General features: G+C 31.4%; 3 non-coding genes across 3 annotated transcripts; all 3 read left to right on the forward strand.

Moving 5' to 3' along the window:
- Positions 1-13,930: 13,930 nt before the first annotated feature.
- Positions 13,931-14,003, forward strand: Trnar-ucg. The gene has a single exon. It is a non-coding gene; the product is annotated as a tRNA-Arg (tRNA).
- Positions 14,004-16,631: 2,628 nt separating this feature from the next.
- Trnar-ucg lies at positions 16,632-16,704 on the forward strand. The gene has a single exon. It is a non-coding gene; the product is annotated as a tRNA-Arg (tRNA).
- Positions 16,705-18,117: 1,413 nt separating this feature from the next.
- On the forward strand, positions 18,118-18,190 carry Trnar-ucg. The gene has a single exon. It is a non-coding gene; the product is annotated as a tRNA-Arg (tRNA).
- Positions 18,191-20,056: the final 1,866 nt, after the last annotated feature.

The following is a 20,056-nucleotide window of genomic DNA, read 5'->3' on the forward strand; positions in this document are numbered from 1 at the left end:
ACGCCAGCTAGCAACAGAAGCTTAGAGCAATCGCTGATTCAGATTGGTATTAAGTAATTGTAATATTTGAGACAAGCAATATTAGCACGTGTAACACAGATTCAAATACCGCTCAGTTTTATGAGAAGATATACTAATATTATAAAGCGGTAAAGATTGTGTATTGCGGGTAATCACTGGATCTACTGAACTTCTTTATTTTACCGATAAAAATCCTCATTGCTTATGTGTTATTTCTTGGCTATTAACCCAAAAAATTAAAAAAAAAATCTAGATAGAAAAAAAAACGGTCGTATTAATGTTCTAGAGAATAATTGTAGAGTTTTACAATGCCTGCAGAAAAGTGTGCATGTCTATTTTATTATTATTTAAAAACGATTTCTTCACCGCGTTCATATGTCGGTCTGTTTTCGATAAACTCATAAACTACTTACAAGGAATTTATTGCGGTTTTAAGTTTTAACCAATATATTTAATGATTCTGATTTTAATTCACGGTTGATTATACAAGTCGTAGCAGTTGTATAAATTGCGCTAGCGCTTAATAGTCCCTAATGTTGATTAATAAATAAAAATTATAGCCTTTATTGCTGTAAAATACTCACTCATCTCGGTGTCTAGATTTACGTAGCCACATATAGCCAGCTGCTATACTATATCTATATCTTTTTATTTGTCTTCCTGGTTTCGTGTAGCCATTACGTCGCTTTTTAGTTTAATTTCCAATTTAAAGTCGATAACCGCGTTATTTTTATAGATTGACCTCTCGAAAATGTTGTCAATTTGAATAAATACCTCTAATCACTTAACAGTATAAATGTACACCTAAATATAACTTAAGTTATATGAAAATCGGTAAATCCGTTCGGATCCGAATCTTTAGAACAGACTACAAATTACAATAATGAGTTTTGTTTAAAATGTATGAACTACCGTATTAAAAAAGATAAGAAAATTTACCACCGTGGGAAGCCTGATATTTCTTATGAAAATGAACATTCGCTACTAAACCAAGAAAGCGCACATATTAGTCATTACTTCCATAGACTTCTAGCATAATTTTTTTTTAAATATAAATATAATTCATAACGCGTGTAACATAATTTAAATGGCAATGACTACAGGAAAAATTGTAAATCAGCACCTGTTTTCAGACGCAGTGTCAGCACTCCATCGGCGCCGGTCTATTGTTACATTTATGTAGTTAACAGTATTTTATATATTGCAATAGTTCATCGCAATTCATGATCGCGTGCCTTTGTGTGAATTTAGATGGAAGAAACGAACTTTCTAAAATAATTCTCTGAACATTTAATAGGTTTAATCACTAATTACTGAGCGCACTGGAGCGGAGCATCCTAAGAATCAAAAATATTCACAAAATATGTCGAGGTAAAATTAAATAAGAATGTGGTCAACTTTAGGACGAAAATTCTAAAGTCTTTGACACAATAACCAACGCCACACAGCTGAAATGAATATGGGCAGGTCATATTGCAATGTTTATAGACCAAAGACGCCGCTGCATACGCAGGCCTGAAAAGGGACGGGCTTACAAGATCATAAAAGTTTTTAGGATGAAATGTATGGAGAAAGTAGATCCAAATGGAAAGTTAAGGAAGAGGCCTTTACCCAAAAGGAGAACAGGAAGACATTGATATAAGAATACTTAACGTAGACTAGCCCGAACCCAATATTTAATCCATAATCGATCGACTATCGATAACCAAACCCTACGAGCACAATCCATTTTTAGGACGGATAGAATGGAATCTCTTCGCTCTTTATAGTCATATTTGATAATCAATATAAACTAAATAAAGTAAATAAAACCGTACAGATAATATTAAAATATGTAAATAGTCTATGTTTTAAACATATCAAATAGTTTAATTATTTATAAAACTGGTGTAAGTTAAAATCTTAACTAAGGATATTGGCAGAGTTGAACTGTCATTTTCATACAAAGGTCTATCCACAGACACCAATCCGACATACCATGGATAGCTTGTATCGACAGATGGCTTTTACAATGCATCGATTTGTTATTGGCACACTTTTATTAATATTTGGATTGATATGTCTATAGCAAATGGTCAGAAATAGATTGAGATAGGTTATCGAGTTTGGGTGTAAGAGAATAATTAGAAATCTAACACATATATAGTAAATATATATAATTTTTAAAGTGGCTTCAATATTATTATTGATAATATTATTATTATGTATGTAATGAATTGCAGTTAAGTAGGAGCTATATATCGGAAACATTTGATGTATGCCCAGCACAAACCTTGTTCGAATAAAATATTAATATATTTTGAAAATAACGAACGTGACCTTATGTTCAACGCGTTGCAATGCATGTTGTTATCACGAGACAAGACAAGAACAAAACCTAAGATTGTAGATAATGACTGTCAATTATGATTATACCAGTACTGAATTTATTGCAAGTCTGTAATTTGGAAAAATACTCACGGTTTTGTACTAACGGCGTAGTTTTTGTGCGGTCGACATGCATATTTGCCTTACAATTTGTTTGAAAGCCTGAAATTCAATCATGAATCAATGAAATGAAACAAATGAAAAAAATCAATGAGCAAAAAATTGAATCATGAACTTTTGATAGTTTTGTTTTTTCTGACGAAATGTGTAAAATGGGGTCTTTTTATGAACTTCTTTGATTGACCTCATTTGACTCAATATTAAGAATTTAAACGAAATAACCAGAGGAAACTTATTATAACTTAAAATATTATACGAACATTTAGGACGAGGATTATATGAACAACAACCTATCATAGCTTTGTTGTTGAGCAAGCCCACAACGAAAATCATATTAAATCATTGATCCAAAATGTTCTCGCATTAGGATTATATTTTTCACGTGTAACAAGGGTTTAGATTTGCCGCCAATTCACAAAAACAAATGACAAATGAATGCAATATATGTACTACATTAGGTTACCAAAGAGTTCTAAAATTGAAATTTAAAAAAAGGTTATTCCTAACTGGCCAGTTCTAAACATTTTCAGTGTTACCCACGTATTTTTAGGTAGAGAATAGTGATGAGAAATCATTATTTAAAATCTGTTTATAAAAAAATCAAGGACGCAATTGATACATGTGAGAAACACAAAATAACTAGATAACATTTTGTCCGTGTTTGCAAATAACATACGTGAGAACTGGCGCCATTTATTTCCAAGTTCGTTCAAAAATTATAGACGCTACAAGAATTATAATAGGTACAGAAAGCAGATAAATAATTATATAAAATAAAGATAAGATATATGCCATAAAGCTCAAATTTTATAATTGTGGTTTTCCATGTTTGAATTTCGAATTTTGTAATATTTTAAAATAAAATATTACAAAATTCGAAACTCAAACGTAAGCTACATTTTTTATTGTAGATTTTTTTATAATACCAAATAAAGAGATTTTAAATGGTATACGCTTAAGCTGCACTTAGCGGGATAAGCATTTTTATGGCTATTGGAGTAAGTGCATCTATTTTTGTAAAACTATTCTATCTTCTCAAACATTACAGTGCATTTAAGAAGTTAAAAAAATTGAAAATGTCATTTTACGTGACACAAAAAAAAAAATTAATGTATAAGAACTAAATTTAAATGTTACAGTTTTAACTTAGAACTCATTAGTTTTAATTTAAAGTAATTTGTATTATGGTAGACTCCAAAGTTAAACCCCTTTATGGTATGTTTGTACCCTTACTTTATTTACAATGTTTAAGCAATAATAAAAAAATACGTCTTTTCTTTTTCTTTCAATACTGTGATGTTAATAGCAGTGTATTTTAGTTCGAACCTACCTCATAGTATAAGTTTTAACAACAAAAAAAAATATAGTACTATTTAGTTTAACAAATGATAGTATATGATATTTCAGTTTCGGATTTCCAAAATTACATTTTTTCCTTCGACACGAGTCTGCGGCGTGACTGACTTGAGGTGAGTTTCACGCGATTTCAGAATAATGGTCTTTTTCTTAAACAAAAATTGGCTCTTTAAACGAAAAAATATTTTCAACAAATTGTAAACATTTTATATTGCATAATATACTCCTTAACAAAAATTCCTATGTCATCCTTGCATGTGTGAGTTGAAACGTGATTTACAACGTGCATTCAAGAAATAGATGTAATCTTGACCACAAATAATACTAATTACATTACGTACTTGGTGTTTCTATATTCCTAGTAGTAAATGTCCGATTGCATTGTTATATTATTTTATTTTATTATTCTGTTTTTTATAAAAGGAGGGGAAGGAAATTGATTTTATTAAAACAAAAGGAATAAATAAAAGAAAAAAAAAGAAAATACGACGTGTTACAACTATTGATGCTGTATTTGTACGATATTAACAAAAAAAAGATAAAAAAGATTTTAAAAAAAATGTTTATCTTGTTACGTCAAAGAAGCATAACTTTTAACTCGTGGATATATATATATATAAAATACACACAGGTTTTTTTATTATTTAACAGCTTTAAACTCTTGAACTTGTTATTATCCAATTAAAAAAAGCAACAAAGTATTTTAAACCAACTTTAAGATTTAAAAATGTCTCTTATATATATTATACATAAAAGAGCAGTATTAGCCTAGCGGCTTCAGCGTGCTACTCTCATCTCTGAGCTTTCGATCCCCGCCTGTGCACAAATGTACTCTGTAAGCACTTTTAACTCTCACACATACGCTGAATGAAAAATCTTGAGGAAACCGACAAGTAGCCTCAAAAGTCAACGCTGATTGCCGATTGGAAAAAACAAATCATCACTCACTCATACAAAAATCTGAGTTCCAGACATCTAAAGGTTGGGCTATTGTTCTAAATATGAAATGTCAGGTCTACAACGAACTAGAGCAAGTCCATTGACCATTCTAATCAAGTTCGATACATTTTGTATACTTAGTAGTTAAAATGTAATAAATCAGGCATATTTTAACTATTATAATGTAAGGTTAAAGAGCATTGAACGGTGAATGTACAATGGCCTTGTCACTTACGGTAACAATGATGCATTTGATATAGAGAAAATGATTATTAGATTAGCAAAAATATATAAAGAGATCAAATCTACACATTTTAAGATAATAATGATAAGTTTTTATTGAGATAATAATAAGATAAGTAATGAAAATGTGCAGAACATTTTTCTGCAGAAAGGATGATTCCTACGGAGAAATTAGTTTATTAACAATTAGAAGGCTTTTAGAATAAAATAGTGCTAATTAAAAAAAAACTCTCGTATTTTTTCCAATTGTCATCGATAAATTTTACTAAGGCGTAAACAAAGATTGTATTTGCATTATTTTTAGATCTAGACATGGTTAAACCTGACTTTTCACCATATTTTTAAATAACGTTTCAAACATTACTTCATAACAATCTTCTTTCTATAAAAAAACTAGCAGACTCGGTCAAGCCTTGCTGTGGCTAAGGTTTTTGTTATATTACATAGTAGTAAACTATTCAAAGGAAACGGTAGGAGAACTTATGTGAAAGGTAGATAGCTTATGACGTGAAACGTTGGTACTTTTAACACAGCGCCATCTGTTAGAATTGTATCAAATAATAAACAAATAATTTGCAATAAAATAAAATTTCGACTATAATTTGAGGTTTAAACTATCCTATCTCTCAAGTTGGATCGAACTGCACATGGTGTGCAAATTTTATTATAATCGGTTAAGTGGTTAGGAGTCCATTGGGGACAAACATTGTGACACGAGATTTATATATATAAAGATGTTTCTCTTACATAATTAATCAATAATGTATAGGGCAAAAATAGTTATGAATTAAATAATTATTTTTTTAAAGTGTAATTAGTTTTAAAATTTTGCTACATATTTTCATTCATGTTGTTCATAAAAAAGTTAAATTATAATTAAAATAATGCTTAAATAGCACCTATGCGGTTTACTTGGAACTTGGATTTTCTCCCGGAATTTTAATCAAAATCCCAAGTCAGGGGTTTTTCGGCTAAACGGTTATTATTTGGGTTCTAATCGAGGAACTCATCAGATAATCGGTATTATGTGTCAGTAAAATTTGTTAATGTGTATAAAGTATATAATTTGTATGCTATTATAAAATTAAATATAATACGCATAATGAACTAAACTTAATATAAAAGAGATAATAGTGTCATATGTGATGACCTTAACAAAAAACAATTACACGTGGTTTTTCACTGCACAGTGCACAAGTCGTCACTAGCTTAATGAAAGCATCATATTACGTAATAAGTAATTATTATCAAGGCCTAGATTCCTCATTTAAATTAAAATTAAATCTTCTCTTTAGCAAGCTAATAAAAAAATAATTTTAACAAATAATTATTAATAGAAATAATAATTTTATGTTGTTTATTTGCCTCTTTACAATATTGGATTTTACAGGTTTACCAGCTTTATGATCTGGTGCCTATAATAGGAATAGAAGTCCTGTGGTAACATATCACCACCCTCCCATCGCGGATGGAAAATATACAAAGAATTGACTGCATAGCAAACTTAAGAAAACAAAATAAAATTTAAAAAAATCAGTTCTTGTAGATGAATATGTGAGGGTGTGTGAATTAACTTGTGAGAAAAACTTTTATTTAGTCTACCTTGATTGGTTATGGATAAAAAAAAATGTTGTACGAGGTAAGTTCGACGGCGGGTGTTGGAGGGATATTCAAATAAATTTAACTCTTTGAAGCTGGCTGTCAACTAGATTAAATTGTTTGAAACATTATATTATAACTAATATAAAAATAGGGATTGCAGGGTTGCAATGCTTACAAAAAAAGGTTGATTTATTTAAGCGTTAACACTTCAATATGAGTGAAGTAAGTGGCCAAGTGATTGCTAAAATTTTGTTCGCTCTACTAATTATTAACTAAACTAAATTGATGAAAGTATACTACTATATACTAAGTATATTAGTATACTATGATTTGGCAATTAAGGTAAGTTATGACATAAAATATTTATTTTTCAAATTTTATGACTTATGCTTACAAAATACCATTTATAGTCTTTTGATTTGTAAAATTTTATTTTACGTCTTTTCCGGTTGACTTTTATCTTCTCTTGAAATTTATTAAAACAAAATGCTCTTCTGACGATTATACTTAAGAACAAACGTGCATATTAATAAAAACATTAACAATAAATCAACGCAACGATATGTGGGAAAAATAAGTTTTCATAAATCTTCCCAAAAATAATCTAAATAAATAACAATGTTAAGCCTGAAGAACATAGGGCATAGACAAGACACACTTCTATGCAGTTGTCTGCACGTTGGTTATACAACGGTCACGTAGAAGCTAATAATTTTGAATTCGCGCGATCTCGAAACACATTATAAACGATCAACATTACGGAGTTAATTTATATTAAAATGTAAATAGTCTTACTCATTGACTAATCCCGTTAGCGCGTAATAGCTAAAATATAAACAATTTAGCAAATTCTATGAAATCTTTAAGACATTAAAAACAGGAAAACTCCTATTATCTATAACGATACGATACAATCGTATCTATAACCACTAAAGCCACTTTATTACACATAACTTTCCTTTTCCTAAAAGTTGAATAAAATTCGCTAAATAATTAATAATAATTTTCTAAAACAAAGCCAAGTATGGAAGAGGAGATAACGTAAAAATTCAAGAAGCAGAGCTCGCCAAGAATCGCCGAGTAACTAAAACGTTATGTTAAACGACACAGAAGGCTAATCACTAACTTGGGTCTTCCAAACTACTGCAAAAATGTTTATTTATTTCCTTATTTTCTCAACAGTCTCAAATTTTCGCTGCTCCTTGTCATTGCCTTGGTTGGTTTCCAGCGGTAATCCGCCAGTCTATCATATCCTCAAACACAGTGTGGAGTCTTTGGGCTTTATGATGTAAGGTGGTACCGACTCCACCACAGTTCAGATAAGACAGTAAAAGACAAGGGGACACTGGTCATTTTAATTAGCAAAAACCAACTTCGCGGAAATTGACAAAAGATGGCCGTTAACTTGGAATTATGTGAATAGATTTATCATATTATCAAATAAACTGTTTACAAAAAATAATTAAGTTATCTGTCAACGTTTATGTTTCAAAGTGGCTCACACTGATTGCCAAAAAGCAGTCAAACGTCGAGATATGTAAATGTAATGGGGCCTATTTCGTTAAAGAAGGTTTATTCAAAAGACTCTACCACTTGTCTATGCTTCCTTGTTCATAAAACCTTTTTTTCTTAACCATCAAAAATGAAATATATTGATTTTTTATACAATCTAATATTTTTTTATTTTTTTTTACATTATTATTTCACATACTTTTAGTTTGTCAAAACTATTAACGTTACGTCGAATAGGATAAATTGACCTATTTTAAACTAAAGTAGGCTACACAAACAACTGTGACATGCTCTGAGCTGGCAATTATGTCAAGGTGTTTAAATCTATCGATAGATCAGATAGTTATTTATGTGTTAAGTTCATTTGTTGTAAGGACGTCGACGGTAAAAGGAAAGAAAATAGGTTATGAATATTTTTATTTACTTAACACCTCGCTCCATAATAATGAGCACCGGCGAAGTAGCACACGATGCGTAGGCGTGCGTTTGAAGGTTGTGTCTTTTGCAAAAACAGTTTTTAAAGTTATAACTACTGCCATAAAATTAAAAAACAAACATCGTTTGTAATTTGAAAAGACCCAAAAATTGAAGTCTTGCGGATAACAAGACTGATCTTTCCTAAAAACATGAATCTTCCAAGAACAGCGCTCTTACTCTTTAATAGACAACGATACTCATTCCGGCGTTAATATCGGAACCACGGGATCGTTAGGAAATCGGAACCCAAGGATTTGTTAGGATTCCTTTCCATATAATTATTGTAAACTATCTAAGGTGGGTAATCAAAAGTGTCTATTTAGCGTTGGCTAAATAGATACTTAATATTATAAAGCTTACTTCTCCAGTACCTTTGTTTTAATAATAGATCGTATATATGTCAATCGCTGTATTGTGCTAAAGGAAGTGTTGGTAAATGAATACGCCATTGTTTAGATCATTACTCATGAATGAAGTCGAATAGACTGAAATAATGATTTGATGAAAGGGATCAAAGTTTAATTTATATAATAAAAGCATGGGACTTAATTGTAGAGTAAAGAAAAAAATCAGTATTAAATTTTGTAGATTTTTGACTGTAAATTATTCAATCAGTCATATAAAAAAATATCACGAAACAGTATACTTTATTATACAAAAAGGAAATTGATTATTTACCACGAAAAGCCAAACTACAAATTCCTGTCCTCGACCATATTTACAGTACGTGACCTCGTCATCCCTCAAAGGGGGTTGGGAACTCAAGGACCACATTCTTAAGTTTGGCCTTCATGTTTATTTCGGCAATGTTCCATCACATTTATTACTTCCTTATTATTAGGATTCTGGACGGTTTCAGTTGATTACAGTCGTCATATACAGACGAAAAACTAAATTTAAAATTCTAATAATACTAGGGTATAGTTGGTATTATAATGTTATAATTAGTAGGTTTTATTTATTCCTTCAACTATGAGAAAAGATTTTTATGGGGATAAAATTTGGCAAAAAAACATTATTCTTTCTATTATTTATTCCGAAAACGCAAACAGTTACAAAACGCAATATCAAAATGTTGTATGTCTACTGAAAACTAACCTATAGTTAAAAAAAACATATTTAGGCGAAACGATGTTCGCGGGGGCAGCTAGTTTATAAAATATGAAACTTAACTACTATCACTTTCTAATTATGTTTACGCTGTCATGAAATGAGTTATAGTTATTTATTAGGAGAAAATTATTAAATGTAATTTTAATTCCGTAATGCATGAAAATTAAGATCCTAGGACACCTGTTTAAATTGTTCAAATTGAACATATTTGTTGATTATAGAACTATTTAACTGCATTACTTTTCCTGCATTTAAAAGATTGTTAATAAGATACTTATATCTATTGTTAAGTTTATAGTAACAAATGTTAAAAAAGTAAGTTACAACTGCATCAAAGCAACCAAAAGATTTCGTATTTAAAACTATTTAGATATTACAAGCTCGCGATACAAAGCATCAAAATATAAGAGATTCCAAGAAGACTATTAATACCCAATGACGTCAAATCTTAGTCCATCTCGTTATAAGAGCCTGCTAACAAATCTACGGTAAGCTAACCTTTGGCCACGAGGTATCACGTGACGACTAATAAAGAAGCTTTCTCACTATAAAAACTACCACCAAAATCAAGTCTGTGATTCGTCCGTGGTTTCGTTTGTATGTAAGAATAAATTTGGAAATAAAGACGAAAAGCTTAATTGGAATAGTCATGAAAATCTCATACAAATACAGTTTCATTTAAAGTTATAGTATAAAACTATAATGAACCCTTCTCTTAAATTGATGTTATTTAACTTCGAGTACAACTTTATATTTGTATAAATATTGATCAAAACTTACTAATATTTTTAAATCAAGTTTGATTTGATTTGATAACCTGTTAGGTGAATACTTGTTACTTAGTACTTCTAATCGCTAATGTTAAACAGTGTGAAATAACCTTTAAAAGCTAATTTAATTTTATAGAATCTTAATTAATATACAAAAACTTTGTATATTTATTGTGTTATACTAATAACTAATATAATAAGAAACTCTTCAACACTTGAAAGGCAAAAAGATTATTATTATGTTATTACATTTTTATAATAGATCCAATAGGTATGTCAATAATCACCATGTCATGCTTGACACACTGAAGCTAATTGTGGAGTGCTAAGTGTTTAGAGGAATTGCTCGAATTAAACCTGCAGCTGAGTTTCATCATCGGACCTTGAATTCGAAATTCCACCCGTATCGCCTTAACGTCCGGCGTTCCAGCAGATAACTGTCAACCAAATTATTTACGAGCCAATTTGGGTGCTTAAAAAATACTGCCCACTGCTTATCATCAGATGAGTCTCCTACCCGTTTGACCCTGTTATATATAAAAGTCTTAATCCCGTTTATTAAAAATGTGTATAATTAAAGTCTGCTCCAAGTGTCGTTTCTGAATGACACCCTTAGTCTGGACTCTTTACTAGCCCTAAGTTTAGCTGTATTGCTTGCTTTTCAGGGCAAGACACAGTTCTAAGTCAGTTTGCCTTCACCGTTCGAGCAAGTGCTAATTGCTAGCATAGTAAAATTCATTTACTGACATTTGAACGCAAGTTTCTTCAAATCATATGAAAAAAACCTTTCATCCTGTAGTACACAAGAAGATTACACCTACACATATTAAGCGGTCTGGATATATAACCAGATACCTTAATAATCCATTAACTTAATTATCCAGATGCTTAATATCGTGGGGTCCATAACGCTATAGCAACTGCAAATTTGGGATCCCAGATTAAATAGAACAATTTCAACTTCAAATATTAAAAATATCCTATACATTCATTCATTCATGCATTCACCATTCACTCGGGACACAATATTTCATATTTAGGTCTTGGGGTACTGTACTCAATTTGTCACGTTCTCATTTCCCGATAAGAGCCTGATTCTTCGCCTGGGGGCGGTATTGGCTGCAAATATTTGTTAAGGATGCTGAAGGATTAATCGACCTAATTGAGTTATATAATCAAATTAGTTCGGCTTCGATTTTCGACGTTTTGATCAAATAAATGATGCGGCATTTATTTAAAAGCTTTTTGATAAAGCTTTTGGATGTACCGCGCGCACATTCCAACTTGGTTAGCAAAGCGCCACTCACGCGAGCAATACAGATCATTAACAAAATTTCCATTGAGGTGGACCTATTTGTTTGTACGCTGGCTGAGTTCACAAGAGTTGCTTGCTATATTGTTAGTTATAAGGTTTAGGAATTTTAGTTTAATTTTTTAATGTTTGTATGTAGGTTAGTTGGTGTGGGTAGTATAGTGGATTTCTATCGCATTAGTTGTAACTGTAAAGATAGGAAAATTTAATGGAAAATAAATAAATAAATAAATAAAAGTCACTTATATATGGATATGTTCGCCTATTACACTATGTACTTTTTGTGTGTATGTTTAAGATGAAATGAAAATGAATAAAAAATCCTAAGGGATATGGTACATATTTTAATAGACCTATAAAGTAGACTAAACTATTAACAAATTCAAAACTATTGCGTATCATCTCTCTGAAAAAAATATTAGAATGAGACGAATAGTTTTTTTTTTACTTTTTGAAGTGTCACTTCATTAAATGAGGGTAAAATTTTTATGGATGAAAAGTCGCGAAGATGTGCAGAATTTTGGTCGAAGAAAAGGGAGAGAGCGATTGAGGCTGATTGAGAGAGAGTGAGAAAGGGAGATCGAGAAAAAAAACACGCTATTAGTTGATGTATTCGTTTAGTAGACATATTAGAACTTTAGATAACGTCTTGTGCAGTAAACGCAGATTTTTTTATTTATTTATATGAGCACGTACGTATACAGTGTGTAAACAGTGTGAATTTAGATATAAAAACATGGAGTGATCATATTCTGGCACATGATCATCTAGTGGGGCTTAATTAATTTACAAAGATGTTTCACTTCTGACATGTACTATTACTACTTTGTACGTACGCATTTTTTTTATTACGATATTTATGGTGGACATTGCAAGAAATATTACGTAATGATGACGTAACCATTTTACTAGGATAAATGAACCTATAAGAAGGTGGCCAAGTTGGCGCCTACAGGCTACTGCATGACAAGTAGGAAATGGCTCCGATATTACTGCACTGTAATATCAACCGTATAGCTTTACATTAATGCCACGCGCAAGGACCGTGGGTCCCCGGACCCCTAGTTGCTATGGCAACCGTCTCAGCAAAGGGGGTTACCATGTGATCTCTAATAAAATGCCTTATTTCTGAAATAATAAAGTTTACAATCTATTAATTCAGTTAAGGTACCATTTCTTTATGTTTATATGTTCCTGGTACAACTTTGAACTCGAATAGGGGACGGACGGTTTCAATAACTCACTTTTTTTATTCACGTCAAACAAATTCCTTTATTTTTTGTAATAAAATTTTCCAATCATTTGTCGTTTGCCACAAATTATATAATACATACACATTTCAATAACTTACACTACTTAATAAATAAATAAATAAATTAGACAATAAGTTATTTTGTTAGATAAGTTATTTGTAACAGTAGCGGTTACGGTCTTTTATTAATTTATGGAATTCCTTATTTAGTATGTCAGGACAAATTTGCAATGAATAAACTAAATTCTAAAATGCGGTTCTACTATTTTTTTAATGTACCGGGGTCTATCTACAGCTAAAATCTCTTTCTACAGCTAAATTTTTCAAAATAAAATAAAATTAGAATAAGATAGAGATTGATTGATTAACATTTAGTATTTTTTACATTGATTTTTTACAACAAATTTTGTCTCTCTAGCAATGTAATCAATAAATAAATAGGAATGAATCTGCAATAAATTATAATTTTGTCTTTATTATTTTGGAGTAAACACAATTTTATGTACCTACCTTATTAGCGAAGACTGTTGTTATAAACAACAGAACCATTTAATATTTAATAAATATGTAAATAGTTAAGTAGTTGTTATTCAAAACGTCGCGTTGTTGGGTAAAAAAATCCTTATTGAATAACACAAAGGAACAATATTTTTGTTACCAGGACAATAGGAAGTTGTAGGGTGTGATAATGTACTATCATTGATGTTCTGCGGTACTTGCGCATGGCAAGGTCGCTAGGCGAACGACCTCGTAGTCATCCATGACGTCATGCAATACGTCACACCATGAATCAGGAGGCTTCTAGCTAGTGAAAATCCGATGTCCTTTTTCACCTCAATGCTCATCGACCGTGTGGCCTAATGGATAAGGCGTCGGACTTCGGATCCGAAGATTGCAGGTTCGAGTCCTGTCACGGTCGAAATTAAACTTATTTTATTATTAATATAAAAATGATTATATCAAGAAATTTTAAGATTTCAGGAATTTTTGTGCAAAAAATTATAGCAATTTGAGAAATGCAACATATTAGCAAGTCGATATATTTCGGATTTAATAATTTTTAACCGTTTTTCGATAGCCTCTATGTTATACATATATACGTGTAGTCAGGTTTGCTTGACCACTTACAACTCGAGAATGGCTGCAACGATTTTAATTTTTTGCAATTGCTCCGTCTTAGAATTAAATTATAGAAGCAGAAACTTTAAAAAAATCGGTTGTCTGTAAAGTCGGTTTACTGAGGATAGTTGAACGTAACAACGTCATGAGAAAATGATGAAATTGTTGCATTTTTCAACAGAAAATTTTAATTTTATTTGTTTGATAGATATTTTGTATGGATATAGAGAAGGAGGTAAATGAAAATCATAATTGAATTGGTCAAGTTACATTTATTTTTTCGCATAAATACAATTATAATACAAATAATAATTAATAATAGAGAGATGTCGAACGCTGCCGAACGCAGAGGCCGATTGTGCCTCTTTGTCGCTCGTTCCCCTCTCTCGCTTACACTTCTAGCCTTAAATGGAATGCCTCACAGCGCGGTAACACCGTATGTTTTTTTCGTGCTTGCAGCTGTGTCCATCGAATTATAAGACGTTGTCACGTCAAAAAATTTAAAATTTATATAAAATTGCAAATGGCTTACATTTAAATATGAGCCATTTGCTATTTTATATAAAGTGCACTGGTCACTCATCCACCTCCTCCTTGCAAGACTTTCAAATTGAAAGTGGGCAAGACGCTGGTCATATTGCTTTATTTTGCGCCTAAGACCATACTTATAGCATAATGCTCTTACAAACCGCCTTTGTATAGATTCTTATCTATCTGTATGAGTTTTGTATATGGGCCTTTACCACTGAACAGTACTCAACCATGGTTCTCACGAGAAAACTCAAAAAAATTAAAAAAATTCAAAATTTATTTATTCATCTAGGTAACAATGTACACTTATGAACGTCAAAAAAGAAATATTAAATGAATTTAATTTTACATTTACTGCCAGTTCTCAAATCAAGGGCGTAGAACGGAAGAGAAGAACTGGCAATAAACTCTCCGCCACTCTTTTTAATCGCCAAGTTTTTTTTTACACAATGCTTGTAAGGAGCTGCAACCACTACACCATGTTCCATATGACATATTGAGTAATAAAGAATAAAAAATAAAAAAAATTAAAAACAAAGATTTGTCCTCTACTAGCAGGAGGCATGGTGAAATAGGAGCACGCACTTACGTACTCGTGAGAACAACACGCAAAGACGTAGTATAAACAACTAATATCACCGCAAACACGAATTCAAGTACGACCAGTCACCACAAGTAGCACCCGTTCACGAGTATGACGCATGGCCAGCCATTGGCCCCCTCGCCATATTTTAGGGAGAGAGACAACCCGACGCATGGACGCCGCCACAAGCAATGACATTTGAGTGAGCATGACGATCCTTGAAATGTGCACTTGGCTACACAGTAGTACACTGTATAAGACAATCAAGGAGTTGGCTCGCCTGAATGGTTTAGCGGTTCTAAGAATAAAGGACAGCATCCAGTTAGCTCTACTACATATATGATCATAATGAGGTCTAAATGATATAATAGAGTCAAATAACACTCCCAAGTCGCGAATCACCTGAACTCTACCCACAAGAATTCCCTTAACATTATAGTTATACTGGATAGGGCTCTTCTCTTTCTAAATGTTACAACCCGGCACTTTTTAATATTCAGAACCATAGAGTTTTCATCGCACCAAGCAGTGATAGTATTAATATCCGATTGTAGGGTCTCACAATCTCATTCATCGGATATACGTCTGAAGACTTTAATGTCGTCTGCATATGCCAAACATTCACTCATTTTGCTAAGCAAGTTATTCACAAATAACACAAACAGTAAAGGACCCAGTCTGTAAGGAAGAAATATCGAGTAGGGACGAGTATGTATACAACAAATCTAGGTACATTGTAACGTTGAGTGGCAAATCGATGATAATAGTAAACTCAATTTTTATTTACTATTAATTGTATTCCTTACATAGGGTCATCAACTTTATGTATACAATTTAACCAAGTAATGGTTTAAATAAAAATATGTATTTAGTAAAGATTTACCATCATAATTGCACTGCTCACAACCACATCAATTTTGCTTTCGCTTAAGAGCAAATAAAGAGACACTATGATATGTTTTGATTTATTATTATTGGGACATAGATACAAATTAACAAGATTTGCTAATATGGTTATTAAATATCTTTCAAAATCGGTTCGATAAATGTATACAAATGAATAAGATTTTTCGCAAATTATGAGTTACATGAAAATTATTATATGATGGCTGCTTGTTAGTAATTAATTAAAATACGTGCTAAAATTTTAAATTATTTAACGTAAATTATGTATTTGTCTATATTACGCTAAAATATCTATATAAATAACAATGATATTATGGTACTTTTTTAATGCATATTTACCATTTTTACTTTTTAGGGTACAATTATATTATTTTTGTCCTATATTAACAATTCGGAAAGGGTTATATCGACCGTGTGGCCTAATGGATAAGGCGTCGGACTTCGGATCCGAAGATTGCAGGTTCGAGTCCTGTCACGGTCGTGATAATCTTTTTTACAAATGAGGAATTCTGCCCCGTCTGGGGCAGTCTTAACATAACGTAAATTTTTGTTTGATTAATCTGTATTTAAGCATTTCTTTATAGCTAAAGTTAAAATTTCTCCAAAATCGAAAAAAAAAAACGCCATAAGACTAAAGTATAATTCTACTTTAAAACTGAATGTTCCTTTCTAATAAATTGTATTTTAAGAGTTATTACGAGTTACGACTTACAAGTAAACGGATTTTTTACAAGTTAGATATATTTAATGTTTTCGCAAACTTTAAATTTAACATAATTTGGTGTTAATATACCCACACTAATTTATAATAACTATCAAAATTATTATTGATTTCCGTAAGTTTTAACATTCTTCACTCTCCTTATTGCCTGGTACGTATTGTTTTAATTTTCATTGTATTCAGAACATTACAGGAGTTGGTAGGTAGAGTTAGTAAGTATTGAGAGGTGTTGTTTATGTTTTTTATTCATGTTCTTTTATAATTTATATGATAGATAGATATACTTTTTATGCTAAGTAATTATCATATGCAACAAGGCAAACGGTCGGAATTCTCCTGATGATATGTCCGCCGCCTATTAGATACCATGCAAGTGCGTTGCACGCCTTTTCTTTTCTTAAAGTCAAAATTTGGTTTATTACTTGAAAATACAATTTTCTCGATGGACAGTAGCTGCTCCCACATAGTGGTGGTGGACGGCAAACACAAGCCCTAAAAAACGTTTTTAAACAGATATATAATTTGTAGAATATCCCACTGTATATGAAACTCAATAAGCATATCCAGGTTTACTGAAGCAGCTATAAAACCTATGAGGAGTATTTGAATATGCCATACAGCATATAAACTTTATTCGTCTATGGATTTTTTGCGCGTTCTAATAAAAAATAATAATAGCATCACCTGGACACCCTTTGTGGTAAAACGCTCTATCGTTTTTGCATTGTTTTCTATAAGCAGTCCTAAAATTGCAAAAAAATAGGGGAATAGTTTTGTCAATCGCAATTGAAACATTAGATACGATGACATTATAATATAAAATATTTATTTGAAGATTTCTTTTTCTCCTCTTCTGGTATAATAAAATTAGCCTTGATTTCTGTAATTGGTTTTTTATGCAGTATTTTTACAATACATTTAACAACTAATCAGTTTGCCTTTCGACAAATATCGTCTCACTAAAAATGTATGACTTCTGTTAATCATAAGAGTTTTTTTTGTCGTCAAATAAATCTCAAGTCAAAGAACTATGAATCACAGATAGTTAAAATAGGATTTAAGAAGTCATAGGATGATATTTGGAAGACTAAACGTAAAAATTTTTTTACTTCATATCAAGATTTTCTACAAAAATAAGGGTTAGAAATTCACAATTTTACAACCCTTATATATGACCGTGTGGCCTAATGGATAAGGCGTCGGACTTCGGATCCGAAGATTGCAGGTTCGAGTCCTGTCACGGTCGCAATATATTATTTTGTGACGCTATCAAATTGTCATACAACCATTTTACATTTTAGTACATTTTGTTATAGTTACCGAGTTTCAATGACTCAGTGACTCATCTTAGAACAATATGGTACAATATCTCTATATTGAGTAGCACCATAGCAAGCTATGTTTATGGGAAAAAAGAAAAAATATATATTATAATAATATTATGTATTTCACGAAATAGTACTGTCGTCATACATAGTCATACATAATAAGCTTTACGCTTTGATCCACATAGAGAGGGCTAAAGCACGAACTTAAGTAGCTTCGGCCAGCATTCAATAATTGTAACAAATAATCTTATTAGTATTTACTAAAATGGCATGCAAAAACTGTTTGCATATATTACATCATAATAACAAATAATCAAACAAGTTGGCCAAATAATACAAAACTAATAGTTAAACTAAAAACAATCAAAGATTCGGAAGTTAAAAAAAATCGATTTGAATTAAATACACTTTTTAATTTCCTCGGCGATGTGACGTTCTTTCCTACGATTAGTTTCTTAACGCTCACACAGCTTTCTTCAAATTTTCTATGAAAGTATGTAGAGTTATTTTGTATGTTTGCGTTAACATGCGTGTGTTCACTGTGAAAGGGGTTCCCCTAGGCCCTAATCCGGTATTATACCTCTGTCCCATATGAGGATAATCGAATTTTAACTTGTGAAGGTTGATACGTGAAGTGATTATTTATGAAATACGTCAGTACCAAAATAAGATTGTTATAAAAGCAGTTGTCAAGACAAATAGATAAATAATATTTCTGGTTATATATTACAATAATCTCATTATTAACTAATTTTGACGACGAGGACAAGTATTCATTTTTTTTACAGTGGGGCAAACCTGCCTACGGGACGGCCAAAAATGGCTGTCATCTTAGGGTTGCCGGCCTTTTAGAGAGGAATGTACTCTTTCTTAAAACAATTGGAGGTCGTATCTCCTAGAAATTCCATAGCTCGCTATGTTCGCGAAACGAAATCTGGCGAACCGTGGAAGATTTCCAGCCATCAAGGTATTGGTGATATCGCCTTGTATCAGTAACGTTTGTATATAATGCAATGTCTCACATAGAGATAGAGTCGATCTATAGTAATTCGTTGGAGATCGACAATTCGGCAATGGCTTGGCTGAATTTGGTCAAAAGGAAGAAGCTGGTATTGTGGAGCTAACTAAGCAAGTAGAATTTTTACATCTAAAAAAGGAAAATTAATGAATATTATTAAATCCATTGTATATAACTAACTGTATTGCGGATAATGAAATGAAACTTCATTTCATTATTACTTGTGAAAAGTTAAGTAGTAAGTAAACAAACAAAAATCCTTTAAAATTTATGTTGTGCGGAGAACCTGGCTTTAAACCAAAACATCGCTACTAGGATCACATAAAATAAAAGATATTATAAATGCTTGTCGCTCCCATTGTTATGCCGAAGTGTCAGTCACTTTGCTGAGCCTGCAACCGATTCAATTGTTAAACAAATTGTTGTTTATAAATCAGAAATATAAACCAAAACATAATACCAGGATAGCAAAGGGTATGTAGATATGGAAATAAAATTCTGTTTCTATTACTAGATAGTACACTAGATTTTCAGTTTCAGTAGATGTTAAATTTTGGTGAAGAGATCATGCCAATAGCAATTTTTAAAGATTAATTACTATACTTATAAGCGATTTAAACTATAAGCTTATAATAAAAAATGCTTACTGCAGACGTGATAATTTGCACTTTTAAAACATGAAAAAGACATTTAATGTGAAATTACCTAGTTAATTATTTATTTAATAAATTAAAAAAAAAGATATTGTATTCCTGAACGTTGGTTT

The sequence above is a fragment of the Pieris rapae genome, chromosome 3 (genome assembly GCF_905147795.1).
Source record: "Pieris rapae chromosome 3, ilPieRapa1.1, whole genome shotgun sequence".
Classification (NCBI taxonomy): Eukaryota; Metazoa; Arthropoda; class Insecta; order Lepidoptera; family Pieridae; genus Pieris; species Pieris rapae.